General features: G+C 44.7%; 1 pseudogene; it reads left to right on the top strand.

The window, feature by feature from the left end:
- LOC147916178 (cilia- and flagella-associated protein 337-like) overlaps positions 1 to 13,227 on the top strand; it is a 134,848-nt pseudogene that overhangs the window by 110,060 nt on the left and 11,561 nt on the right.

Raw genomic sequence — 13,227 nt, 5'->3', positions numbered from 1 at the left:
GAATAAATTTTGCTGCTCAGAGTTCAATCCAAGACTATTTTTCTCTGAGCCTAGATGGTCGGGAAATATTTATCCTAAGATTTCTAAATCTTCTCATCTTCTCACTGAATGTTACGGGCTGAACTGTTTCCCCAAAATTCATGTGTTGAAGTCCTAAACCCCCGGGACCTCAGAATGTGACTGTATTGGGAGATAGAGCCCTAAAAGAAGTGATTAAGTTAAAATGAGGCTGTTAGGGTGGGCCCTAATCCAATATGACTGGTGTTCTTATAACAAGAGGAAATGTGGACACATAAAGAGACACTGGGGTGCACACGAACAGAGGAAAGACCATGTGAAGACACAATGGGAAGGCGGCCATCTGCAAGCCAAGGAGAGACGCCTCTGAAGAAACTGAACCCTGCCAGCAACCTGATCTTAGGCTTCCAGCCTCCAGAACTGTGAGAAATAAATTTCTGTTGTTTAGGCCATCCAGTCTGTGATATTTTGTTATGGCGGCCTGAGCAGACCAATACACTCAGGTAAGCCAACTTATATTGGAAAGTTTGGGGGTAAACTTTTATCTTTCATATCTATGACACTAGACCTCTAAATGCAAATTCTCTTTAATTTGATAGCCAGTATCTCTAGGCACTTTTTTCAACTCCCTGATACAGGTGGTGAAAAACTGGGACTTGGAAACAGGAAGACTGTTGTCTGAATTCTTTGGGGCTCATGGCAATGCTGGGATCACTAGTCTGACCTTTGACTCCAGCGGAAGAAGGTATGTGCCTTCTCCAGTGTCTTCAGCCATTAAGCAGGGTGATCTCTGACATGCCATTCTGATGACAGACTGTTTCCCAGGCTAATTATTGGGGGCAGAGACGGCTGTCTGAAAATATGGAACTACAACAAAGGGCATTGTCTGCACACCCTGAAACATGGCGAGTCACTTCCTACCACCAGCCCCTGTAAAATAATGATGCAAGATGAGGCATTTGTTGTAAATGTAGAAGAAATCAAATGAGATAGAATCTAGGATGCATGTAACAATCTGACATCGTTTTCCTCTGATATTTGACTTTATCAATGACTCCAAACTTCTATGTAGGAGGGACCCACTTTACATAAATGTATGTGCTCCCAGCTATGCCTCCTGCGTTTGTTCCTTCACTACCTGCTATATATACCTGATTTCTTAAAAGAGCTTAACTTTTCTAAACATTTTAAACATTATATAAGTCAATTCTAGATTAACAACCTAAAAGCTAGTTGCTTTTGTGTGTTGTTATGATTTTTTTCAAGGCTGCTTATTCCATTTGTTTATTGGCTGTGTCTGTTCTTGGTAAAATTTCCACAATTCAGGCCTGTCAAACTTTCTGTGAGAAAGATAAGAGGCAAACATTCTTCGACTATCCGAGAGTATAAATAAAGTCAAAGTAAAAAAGACAAAAATTCCTCAAAGTACTGAGTTTGTGATTCCTAGTTCCGCCTTTGACCTGCATGTGTTCATCTGTTCATTCACTCACTCAGTAAGTGCCAGGCGCTGTGTCGGGTCCTGTCAGGAGAAGGTGAGCTCCTCCCACAGCTGAGCAAAGGATAGAAGCAGCCTTTTACGGCAATGAGGGTGGCAGGATGTCAGCAGTGCTGTAAACGCTTGCAAGACGCCTAACCGTGGTCTGAAAGCTAGAAAGTAAGTGCTGAAGTTTTCCCCAGTCGTCAGTTGGATTAAGTCAATGTGTATAAGCTGATTCAAGAACTAATAAAGAAAAATGTTTAATATAAGTTGATAATATTATCTTCCTAGATGAAAAGCAAAGTGAAGTCTGTGATTGTACCTTCTTGGAGGTGAACCAAAATAAGTGAGTTATATTCAGCTTGGATATAAGAGGGGCATATTTTTTGATACAAAATTTGCCCTGGAGGAGGACACCAAGACAGTGAAGGGGATTTTCCAGAAGGAAACATGTCAAAGAATTCCCAAGGACCTTGGTTGCTCCCTGATGGTAATTTAGGCAACTAGGCTTTTCCAGAATACTGGAAGCAATTCTGTGCACCTTTTGATGACTGTTTCAAGGTAGAGATAGGGAGCGCTGTATCTCTCCACCGAATGCTTTCTTAGGGAATAAATCACAGACTAGAGTAATTAAATTCAGCAGCCGGAAGTCAAAGAATAAGAATCCAGTAAACTCCCTCCTGAACACTAAAAAGGTAAAAACAATTCTTGACCAATTTCGGTTTGTGTCCTTGCCTCCAGGGCTCAACCATGCTCTTAGGATCAAGTAATCCTCAGAAAGGTAGCTGCTCATGGACTAGCGTCTGTGGACCTTGGAATTACAGGGTGTCCTGTTTCTGTCCTGATCCTTTAAGCACCAATTTAAAAACTGACTCTAATTTATCAAGTCACATTTTATCTAGTTCTTGGTAAAAAACAGAAGAGATTATTTTCCCGCTCTCTTTATTTATCACATGGACATGGCAAAATTAATCCACAGTATTGATTGCATGAGAAAATTAAACAGATGATAAGCTTAAGTATCGAAATGTAATATTCTGTTATTGTTCTAGGTGTATCATAGCTGTTGGATGGGACAGAAGAATAAACGTGTATTTTGTAAGTGAAATGTACAAAATTATATTTCAAAACCCTGCTTCAGATTGATATCCTTCTCTCTCTCTCTCTCTCTCTCTCTCTCTCTCTGTTGATTCTCTTCCCTTTAAAAACAGATTTAGAGTAATTCTTTATGCCTCTGCTCTCTGGTACACGTCAAGCCATGATATAGACAAAAGAGTTTCCTCCCTCCCTCCCTTCCTTTTTTCCTCTCATCTTTCCTTCCTCCTTTCCTTTAAAAAATCTTTTATATTGTTTGTTTCAGTTTCTTCCCTCTGGTTCTCTTCTATAGGAAGAAGTATAATGACTCGGCATCCAATTCTGCGGGGGGTGGGAAGGTCCCACCAACAAGCAGTTCTCCAACATCAGCTGGGTGTCCAAGAATTCAACTCACTTCTGACACTCATTCCCCAGAGATAGCGTCAGATTCCATAGGTTAAGGACTCAGTTGCTCAAGACTGCCTTCCCCCCAACTGCAGATGCCAGTTGCAAGTCCAGGCTGTCACCTGTGCTTCTGACCAACCGGCTATAGATGGGAGGTTCCAACAACTCTTCCTTGGGTTTGATTAATTTGCTAGAGTGGCTCACAGAGCTCAGAGAAACATTTTACTTACTAGATTACCAGTTTATTATAAAAGGATATAACTTAGGAACAGCCGGCTAGAAAAGATGCACAGGGCAAGGTATGCGGAAAGGGCATGGAGTTCCATGCTCTCATCACTTAGGCAACTCCCAGGGTTTTAGGAGTTCTGTGCCAGAAATGGGGACAAAGACCAACACTTATTTCTTCTTGTAAATCACAATATCACAAAGTGCTAGTTAGAAAAACTGTCAGCAGCAGAAAGGGCGTCCCTGGGACTCCAGACCAGACTGTGCCTCAGCACCGCTGCACCTGTGGCTCTCCACACCTGGCCTGGTTTTCTCACCCTCTGTGCTGGCCAGCCAGGTTCCCTCCTCCCAGCACACAGGGCCTTCCAGCATTTCCCGCATACTCTCACCCTCATTGGAGGTTAGCCGGTCTGTCCACTGTCCAGCCCTTTAGTTCTTCCTTCTTCCTCCCACCTTCTCTTTATGCCCTAGTCCCTCTCTAAATGGAAAGAGGAGATGAAATGCCATCCATAAGCGTCTCTGTGGAAAGAGTCCTTTTTTTATGGCTTAAAGATGAGGAAGGAGATTAAAAAACAAGAGAAGCTGAAAATGCTGACTAAAACTACGTGATAAATCTCCCTGTGGCATTTTATTTCCTCTGCTTGCTAGACTGGATGGTCATGGATCTCTGAATGTCTTTAAACATTGTAAGTTCTTTATGCATTTGAAAGTGTGCTGTATTTCACAGCCTAAGCCTTGCATTCTCAGATGACTTGAGAGACGACTACCTGAGAAGTCTGGGCATTGAATTTGTCCTTTGGTATTACAGGTTCCTGGGCTGACGGCTTTTGTTTAGCGTGTGCAACAGCTATGGGTCTTATTATGAAGGTGAAGTTATGCAGACCATCTGACGAGAGCTTGTCAGTTGACATATGATTTGCTGAAATGCAATCACCCAAACGTCAGGAGTGGATTGCTTTTTATTCCCACTGGCATGAGGGGAATTTGCTTTGACATTTTGAAAATCTACATCGCTGGCTGGGTGAGGGGTAGGGTTATAAAATGTGCCATCGCCTTCTCTCTGAAGTTGTGAGTGTGTTGGCAGCTCATTTTACTGCTCGTACAATGTCTCCTGTTTGGCTTTGGATACAGGACACACCACATGCCTTTCATCACTTCTGGAAGCCACAGACACACTGGCAGGATGACCTGGTGAGCCCCAGTGCATCGTCTGGCTCTTGACCCAAACAGTGGCGCATGCTGAGGATCTCCTTCCCTCCAGGGGCTCACCCTGAGTCTCCTGGGCCTGCCTAGGGCGGTCACAAGCATCTCAAAGCCTCTGCTGTGGTGGGAGTCCTGATTGGGGTCCAGGTAGGGCCAAGATCGCTGAGCTCCAGGCAGCAACTTCTGCTCCAGGAAGAGTGATGGCCCCGTGTTCAGGTTGGGGCATGAGGCCACAGGAGCAAATCCATGCAGCTCTCCATGAGTTCAGCCAGGAGTCCTGTAGTGCAGGAATGGCAGCCCAGGATGTGGTGGCTGCGACTTTCCTTAAAGAAGCATCCACTCCCTGCTTCTGCTTGGCATGCAAAACCGTACGCGTTCACTGTGCCATCCATGGGTCGCCAGAGAGCCTAAGAGATGACATTCCTGCTGTCCCTGTGGCTTGTTGGGGCCCATAACCAGGCGACTGCTTGTGATTCATATTATCACTCAAAATGCCCCCAATTTTCTACAGCTTCCCAGGATTGAATGACCTCCCTCAAAATTGCCTGGATGCCAAGCCAATAAGATAAGTGTTAAGAAAGAAAGGTCACTGTGCCCCACCATCTGCCACCGCCCAACCCTGCCTTATGCCCCTGTAAATATTCCAAAAGGTACAAGTCAGTAGAATACAAACCTTGTCTGTCTTCACAGTGGTACACCCAGGACCTAGCCCAGGGCCTGGTTTATAGTAACTGCCCAATTAATATATTTTCTTTCAACCATCGTGTGTCAAAAGCTCATTGTAGGCCGTGTGTGTGTTGTTCACTGAAGATGCAGTGATGAGTAAAATGGTCTTCACATGGTCCTGCCTTCATGGAGCTTGCAGATTAGTGATTGTTGAGTGAAAGAACAAAGTTATGCAGAAAATGCCCCAGGGAAGCCATGGGCATCACAAGGGCAGAAGTCATGCAAGAGTCAGTGAAGTGTTAGTTCATTCAGATATTTATTCGTTCAATTATCAATTCATTCAACACATATTTATCAAGGACTCTCATAGTGCCGTCCTTAGTGGATAGGCACAGAATATACAAACATGAATAAAATGTGGTTCCTGGCCCAAAATCTCACAGACTAGCAAGGAAACAAACTAAGGAAATAATAATCATACAGAGTGACAGATGATATAATAATGTATAAAATGCTGGAGAAACCCAGAGGTGGAAACTACTAACTTTGCTCTAACATCATATAGGATATTACAAGAATACTAGGATACTTCCAGGATGCCAAGGTAGGGAAAGGCAATCTAGATGAGGGAAAGGGGGAAGGCATGAGCCAAGTCTGGAAGCATGGAAAGCACATTGTTTGGAAGGACTATGAAAAGTTCGAGGAGCTGGAGCATCAGGTACAGGAGGGAAATGAGGTTGGAAAGTTTAATTTGAGTTTGAAAGTCACACTAAGGCATGTAAACTTCTGTAGGCAGTGGGGGACCATGGAAAGAGGAGCCCAGCCATAAGTGCTCACAAATTGCAGAAGGAGGCAGGATCTGACAGCAGAGAGAGTGCCATGGACTTCTCTTTCCAGCAGTCTTACAATGCCACCATTCAATCAGAAAATATCTTGGAGCCGCTCCTGTGGGCATAACTCTGTGGGAGGTGCGTAGAGGAGACTAGAGTGAGATCCAAGGCCTGGTGCTGCCCTCAAGGGGCTCACCATCTAAATTCAGAGACAAGATGTGCATGCCCAACAGGTAAAATAAGGAGAAACCAGTGGAATCAGCCTCACTGGGCTTCAGAGACACACTGGAGGGCGGTGGTTAGAAACTGAAACCACCAGATGCCACGAAATTAAAAAGAAATTCCTACCAGTAGATTTATTATCCAGGCTATTCCTATCACTCTTTACTACATATAAAAAAGATTCTTCTATGAAGCTCTTTCTGAGAGTGCCTGAGAGTTTTAAAAATCTTTGGGGAAGAGTGGTGGCATTTCCTTCTAAAGGTTTATTTTCATTGCCATTAAAATGAAAATCAAGTCACTGGCCATGAGTGCAATGCTGACCTTTCAGCCAGCAGTTCTAATTTAAAACCCTGTTTGCAGCAGCATTTATTGCTTGGAGGTACATGACTGCTGGTTTTGAGAAACTCGTCTTCTGCTCCGAAAATGCAAAGCCAGCTATAGCAAACAATAATTCATATTTCTGCACTGCAAAATTAGCAAAAATGAGATGGAAATATGTGCAAGTTCCCCACCCTTCCAGGAAAGAGCAGTACTGGCTCTTCTTGAAGGTCAAGCCAGAGCACAGTGGTCTTCTTCACATGGAATTTGTTAAGAGATTGCCATCTTGTTTGGAAAACCATCTGGACAGTTCTTCTGAAGTCATCCTCAGCAGAGAGGGGGCTAAGAGACAAAGGCAATTGTGCAAGACAAGCTGGGTGAGCTGAAAACGTATTCTTTCTTCTGACTTTTCAACATTTTAGCTTCATTCTTTCTTATATTGGGGATTGTTACTTCTTCCCCCACATCAAAAAGAATTCAGGAGTGCAAGAGAGAGACCAAGAGATTTCAACCAGGCTAAAATCCAGGAAATCAGTGAGCTCACCAAGAGACTAAGGCTTTTTTTTTCCTCTTTTTTTAATTGTGGTAAAATATACATAACATAAAATTTACCACCTTAATTTTTTGTGTGTGTGGTGAAGAAGATTGGCCCTGAACTAACATCCATACCTATCCTCCTCTATTTTTTGTGTGTGGGATGCCGCCACAGCATGGCCTGATGAGTGGTGTGTATGTTCACACCCGGGATTCGAACTTGGGAACCCTGGCCCAATGAAGTGAAGCGTTTGACCTTAACTGCTATGCCACCGGGCTAGCCCCTATCTTAATTACCTTTAAGTGTACAGTTCAGTGGTATTAAATATGTTCACATTGTTGTGCAACAATCACCACCATCCATCCCCATAACTCTTTTCATCTTGTAAAACAGCAACTCTATACCTATTAAACATTAACGCCCCGTTTTCCCCTCTCCTAAGCCCCTGGCAACGACCATTACACTTTCTGTCTTCATGAATTTCACTACTCTAAGTACCTCATATAAGTGGAATCAGACAGTAATTGTCTTTTTGTGATTGGCTTATTTCACTTAGCATAACATCCTCAAGATTCATCCATGTTGTAACATGTGTCAAATTTCCTTCTTTTTAAGGCTGAATAATATTCCACTGTATGTACATATCAGTTTGCTTACAGATTCATTGGTTGGTGAATACTTGGGTTGCTTCCATGTTTTAGCTATTGTGAATAATGCTGCTATGAACATAGATGTACAAATATCTCTTCAAGACCCTTCTTTCAACTCTTTTGGGTATATTTAGAAGTGGAATTGCTGTATCATGTGATAATTTTACTTTTAATTTTTTGAGGAACTGCCATACTGTTTTCCAAAGTGGCTGTACCATTTTACATTCCCACCAACAGTGCACAAGTGTTCCAATTTCTCCACATCCTTGCCAACGCTATTTCCTGCTTTTTTGATGGTAGCCATCCTAATGGGTGTATGGGGGTATCTCCCTGTGGTTTTGATTTACATTTCCCTAATGATTAGTGATGCTGAGCATCTCTTCATGTGCTTATTGGCCATTTTTATATCTTCTTTGGAGAAATGTATATTCAAGTCATTTGCCCATTTTTGAATCAGGTTGTTTTTCTGTTGTTGAGTTTTAGGAGTTCTTTATATATTCTGGATATTAATTCCTTGTCAGATATATGATTTGCAAGTATTTTCTCCCATTCTATGGTTTGCCTTTACTCTGTGGATATGTCTTTTGATGCACAAAATTTTAAAATTTTCATGAAGTTCAATTTGTCTTTTTTCTTTTGTTACCTATGCCTTTGTTGTCATATCCAAGAAATCATTGTCAAATCTAATGTTATGAAGTTTTTGTTCTATGCTTTCTTCTGAGTTTTATTGTTTTAGGTCTTACATTTAGGTCCTTGATGCATTTTGAGTTAATTTTTGTATATGATGTCAGGTAAGGATCCAATTTCATTCTTCTGCATGTGGATATCCAGTTTTCCCAGCACTATTTGTTGAAAAAACCATCCTTTCCCCCGTTGAATGGTCCTAACACCCTTGTCAAAAATCATTTGACCATATATGTGCGAGTTGATTTCTGGGCTGTCTATTCCATTCCATTTGTCGATACATTCTGTCTTTATGCCAATACCGCACTGTTTTGATTACTGTAGCTTTATAGTAAGTTTTTAAATCAGAAACTGTCTTCCAATTTTGTTCTCTTTTTGAAGATTGTTTTGGCTATTCAGGGTCCCTTGAGATTCCATATGAATTATAGGATGGAGTTTTCTATTTCCGCAAAAAACGTCATTGGGATTTCGATAGAGATTGCACTGAATCTGTAGATTGCTCTGGGTAGTAGTGACATTTTAACAATTTAAGTCTGCCAGTTCATGAACATGGGATGCGTTTTCATTTATTTATATCTTTAATTTCTTTCAGCAATGTTTTGTAGTTTTCATTGTACAAGTCTTTCACCTCCTTGGTTAATTCCTAAATATTTTATTCTTTTTGACACTATTTTAAATGGAGTTGTTTTTGTAATTTCCTTTTCATATTGCTCCTTGTTAGTGTATAGAAATGCAACTGATTTTTGTGTGTTGACTTTGTATTCTGCTACTTAGTTGAATTCATTTTATTAGTTCTTAGAGACTAAGGTTTTTATCTAGGAAAATAATATAATAATATTTACTTGTTTATAGATAATCATATTTATTTATTATAACATAATATTTAATAAATAAAATAATTTAAACAGTATTTAGTATTTAATAAGATAATTATAATTAATATAACAATACAATACTTATATAAATAATATATTTAATCTTATATGTCATTTTCCTGAGTGCTTTTAATATTATATTTCATGCTCACATTGACCCTGAAAGATAGGGGCTATTATACCCATTTTCATAGATGAGGAAACTGATGCTAGAGAGTTAAGTAACAAGAATTGTAACAGCTATGATTTGTTGAGCAACTCCGCCAATGTCTCCATTCAGCCTTCACAGGAAGGTCATGTAGCACGATTCACATAGTGTCTCATTTAATCCTCGATAAAACTCTATGAAATAGGGAGTCTTGTCTCCATATCACAGATGAAGAAAACTGAGGTTTAGGGAAGTGAAATGCTCCCCCAGACCACCCATAGGTAAGTGGGGAAGCAGCATGCAGGCCCATTCCCTGGACGTTCAAGGCCCTCCCCCAGGATGAGTGTGACAAAGTGAAGGGAGTTTATCTTTGCTGTGCCTCCTCCTCTTTCACTCCCCTGCCATCCTGCCCCCTGTAGCAATACCCCCCCGAGAGTCCTGTAACCTGAGAGTAAGGCAATGCTCAGCCCACATCATTAGTGGTGCATCCCAGGCACCAGGGAGGACACTGGGGAGGAGCCAGGCGGGAGCCACACTGCCATCTGGTGACCCTCCATTCTGCCTCTGAGAATCCTTAGCCCTCCAAGTGTAACTAACACAAAGCCCAAAATCAAGGGCATGGGCTTTGGATACAAACGTGTCTGGGTTTGACTCTCAGCCTCTCCGTATATTATTAGTTGGGTATCTTAGGCAAAATGGTTCTTTCTAAACCACAGTCTCACCGCCTATAAAATCTGGAGCATAACGTCTGCCCAGGATTGTTGTGATAATTAATCATGGTCATGTTGAGAAGTGCTTAGCCCAGTGCCTGGCACACAGGAGGTGTCCATTAAATGGATAATCCAGCTGTGATCATTGTCCACTTGCAGGCAGGGCTTGAGTCTGCCGTGGCCACTGTGGTTTCCCAAGTGCACAGCACGGTGCCCAGCTCAGAGTCAGGCCAAAGTGAATAATGTTGACCCATTAACGGCCTGAGTGACAGGTGTCCCCAAGGTAGTGAGACATGAGAGCAGCACTTCGTGTATTTAACTCCAGCACCAACCCCGTTATTTATATAGCCCCTTACTTATACGAGACCATTCCTCTCGCCTCCAGGTTGGGCGATGTAGCCCCAGAGCCCGCAGACTCAGGGAGGAAAAGATAGAGTCCTCACCCACGCTGCCAACATCCACGGAGCAGCGTTCCCTGTGGCTCTTGGAGGTTTGCATCTAAGTAGGTTTGTAGGATTTTTATTCAACAGCAAATATTTGAGTTCTCTGTATGAAGCACTATGAGAGGATTAGAGATAAGTGGTAAAAAAAGACGGACATGGCCCTGTGTTGATGGTGCTGAAAGTCTAGCAGGAGGAGCAGAAGCCCGGGGAAGTAGGCGGTGGGTTTAGAGGTTGCTCTGACTTCGCTGTGCTCTGAAGACCAGGGTTTGACGTCTGCCTCTCCCCAGACAGCCCTTCTCTGCCCAGTGCCTATCCCATCCTTCAAGATTCCAGATAAATGCTGCTTCCCCCGAGGAGCCTTCTCTGACCCTCCCTTCTCCACACTCAGTAAACGCCCCTCCTGCACATGCCGACAACATCTTGTTCATTCCCGGGGGTAGTTCTTTTGGGTTTGGCTGGGCTCTCTGCTTCCCTTCTTCCCACAGCATCCAGCACCATGCCTGGTCCCTACTAGAGGTGTCACAGATGTCCATGACAAACAAGTGAATGAAAGAATGAACATCTTTATGGCCTTGAGCAAAGCTTTTAACTTTTCTAAGTCTCGGTTTCCTCCTCTGACCATAAGACTAGTGGTACTAATGGTACTAATCCAGTACCAAGTGATTTCACATGGTTTTACATCTTGGTAAAGGTAAAAGGTGACATAAGGTTAGTTAGTATTCATCCCATCCAGGAATTGCTAGGGAGTGGGAACCTCTTGGGAAGTGCCCCCAGAGTCCCAGGCAAAGCCCCCGAAGAAATGCCCCACCTGCTTGGGTTTCTCAGCTCTCTCAGCCCCTCCCTCCAGCCCACAACAACTTCCCAATCTCAGTCTCCCCCAAAAAGTCCTGGGGCCCTGGGGCAATGCCGGGGTGCCCTGCGCCACCAGGGGCCATTAGCCTTCCCATCTGACTTACTCCACCAACCAGACCGGGCTGGTTCTTGCCCAGCGAGGTGGCGTGCACCACATGGGCACCGCTCCCGCTTTAGGCCTAGGCCCGGGGCAGCTCCGGGACATGGGGGCGGCTACAGGAGAGGGTGCCAGAGAGCTGTGAGCTGCAGGGGAGCAGGACCAAAGCCCCATCCTTGTCCCAGGCACAGACCGAAGCGTTTCCTGCCTCACCTTCCTGAAGACGCGGGCCGCCAACTTGGAATCCGCGGCTGCTTCCCTCATCGCCAGTGGGCCCGGAGGTGAGAGGGGAGCCCCGCGGGGCCGTTCCAGGCCAGGGTCCAGCGGGAAGGGGCCCTCAGCGGTCTCTCCCCTCTGGCTCTCCCTCTGCTGTTTCCCTCTGGCCGTTCCCCCTCCTGGGAGCCCAGGCTGACTGGGCCCCGCTGCTCCTGCCAGCTAGGGCCCCAGTCACTCGGGGAGCGAGGATTCCTGCTCCCTGAGAATCAAGCTCCCTGCCCCAGCCGCCCGCTCAGAGGCCCTCTGCAGGTGAAACGGGCCACTAACGGTCCTAGGAGAGCGTGACACTCAGTCAGCTTAAATAAACACCACGCACAGCCTGTAAGGGGGACACTGCCTCGAGCAGCCACAGGCAGCCTGACAGCCAGCCGGAAGCAGAAGGGCCAAGAATCATATAGCGGAGATAGCTACGTAACCCGCTCACTTTAGAGACGAGGAAGTCGGGCCCCCTGAGAGCTGGAGGACGGGCTTCTGAGTCCAGATAGGTCACTAACTAGCCTGGTGACATTATACAAATGACATGACCCCCAAGCTTCAGTAAAATATAACGAGTGGGCCAAAGTCCTACCCCAAAGCTCTAGGATTTTAGTTAAAATCACGAATTAAAAGTAGCCACCTGTGTTGTGCGGTTGCAAGGAGGCTCAGGCTGTGTGTGTTGACCCGGGGTATTTGGTTGTTGGTGTTCCCCTTATTGGCAAGGCAGGCCGCCTTCTCCCACTGCTCACTGGCTGCCCAGCCCCAAAGCTTCAGGTCTTCTGGGCTCCCGGTGCCCCAGGAGGCCTCTCTCCACCTCCACCTGAGGGTGCATGGCTTCTGCTTTACCGGGTGCAGGCACAGAGCCCCGTCTCCCCTGAGAGAAGAGGGGGATTCCACAGTCTAGTCATTTAGGAGCTCCCGAGAGGAGGCGACATGCACGGGTCCCCACTTCACAGAGGCTTGCTACATGGACACCCACATATAAAGGAGTCAAGAACTGTGACCAATAGGCCTAAAAGAACCCCCAGAGAATCCCTTTGACTAGGCCAAGTCCCATGGTGTGTTTAAAATAAGTGCTTCCACACACACACAAACCATACACACAAAGATATGAGTTATTGTCATAGCGCAAACTTCTGTATCTGTCCTCCATAGCCCAAGCTGGGGCCCTCCGCTGTCAGGAAGGCTCCCTTGATTAGTGGAGAAAGGAAAGGCTATTGAGCCATTTGATCCAAAACCCACCAAGAGAACCCCCTTCCCCAATACACACCAATAATTCTGATAAAAATAAGCCAAGGGAAAAAGAAAAAGCCCCCTCGTGTTGTGAGGTACAGTGCTCGGCAGCAGAGGTTCAGAGGCTCTGCTGGGGAGCTCAGCAACCGAACCTTGGCAAAGCACAAATACCAAGGCGCCTTCTTATTGCCTCCCCCTCACAGGCTCTGTCACCTTCTGGAGGCTGCTCGATGCGGGCCTGTCCCGTTGCAAACTTCACTCCTGTAAGTAACTTCCACGCTTTGGGTTTGGGTTTTTTTGACACTAGCCT

This window comes from Ceratotherium simum, chromosome 10, assembly GCF_057802395.1.
Source record: "Ceratotherium simum simum isolate JZ-2026a chromosome 10, ASM5780239v1, whole genome shotgun sequence".
NCBI lineage: Eukaryota > Metazoa > Chordata > Mammalia > Perissodactyla > Rhinocerotidae > Ceratotherium > Ceratotherium simum.
The sequence above is the reverse complement of the archived record's forward strand: the minus strand, read 5'-3'. Positions and strand labels throughout refer to the sequence as shown.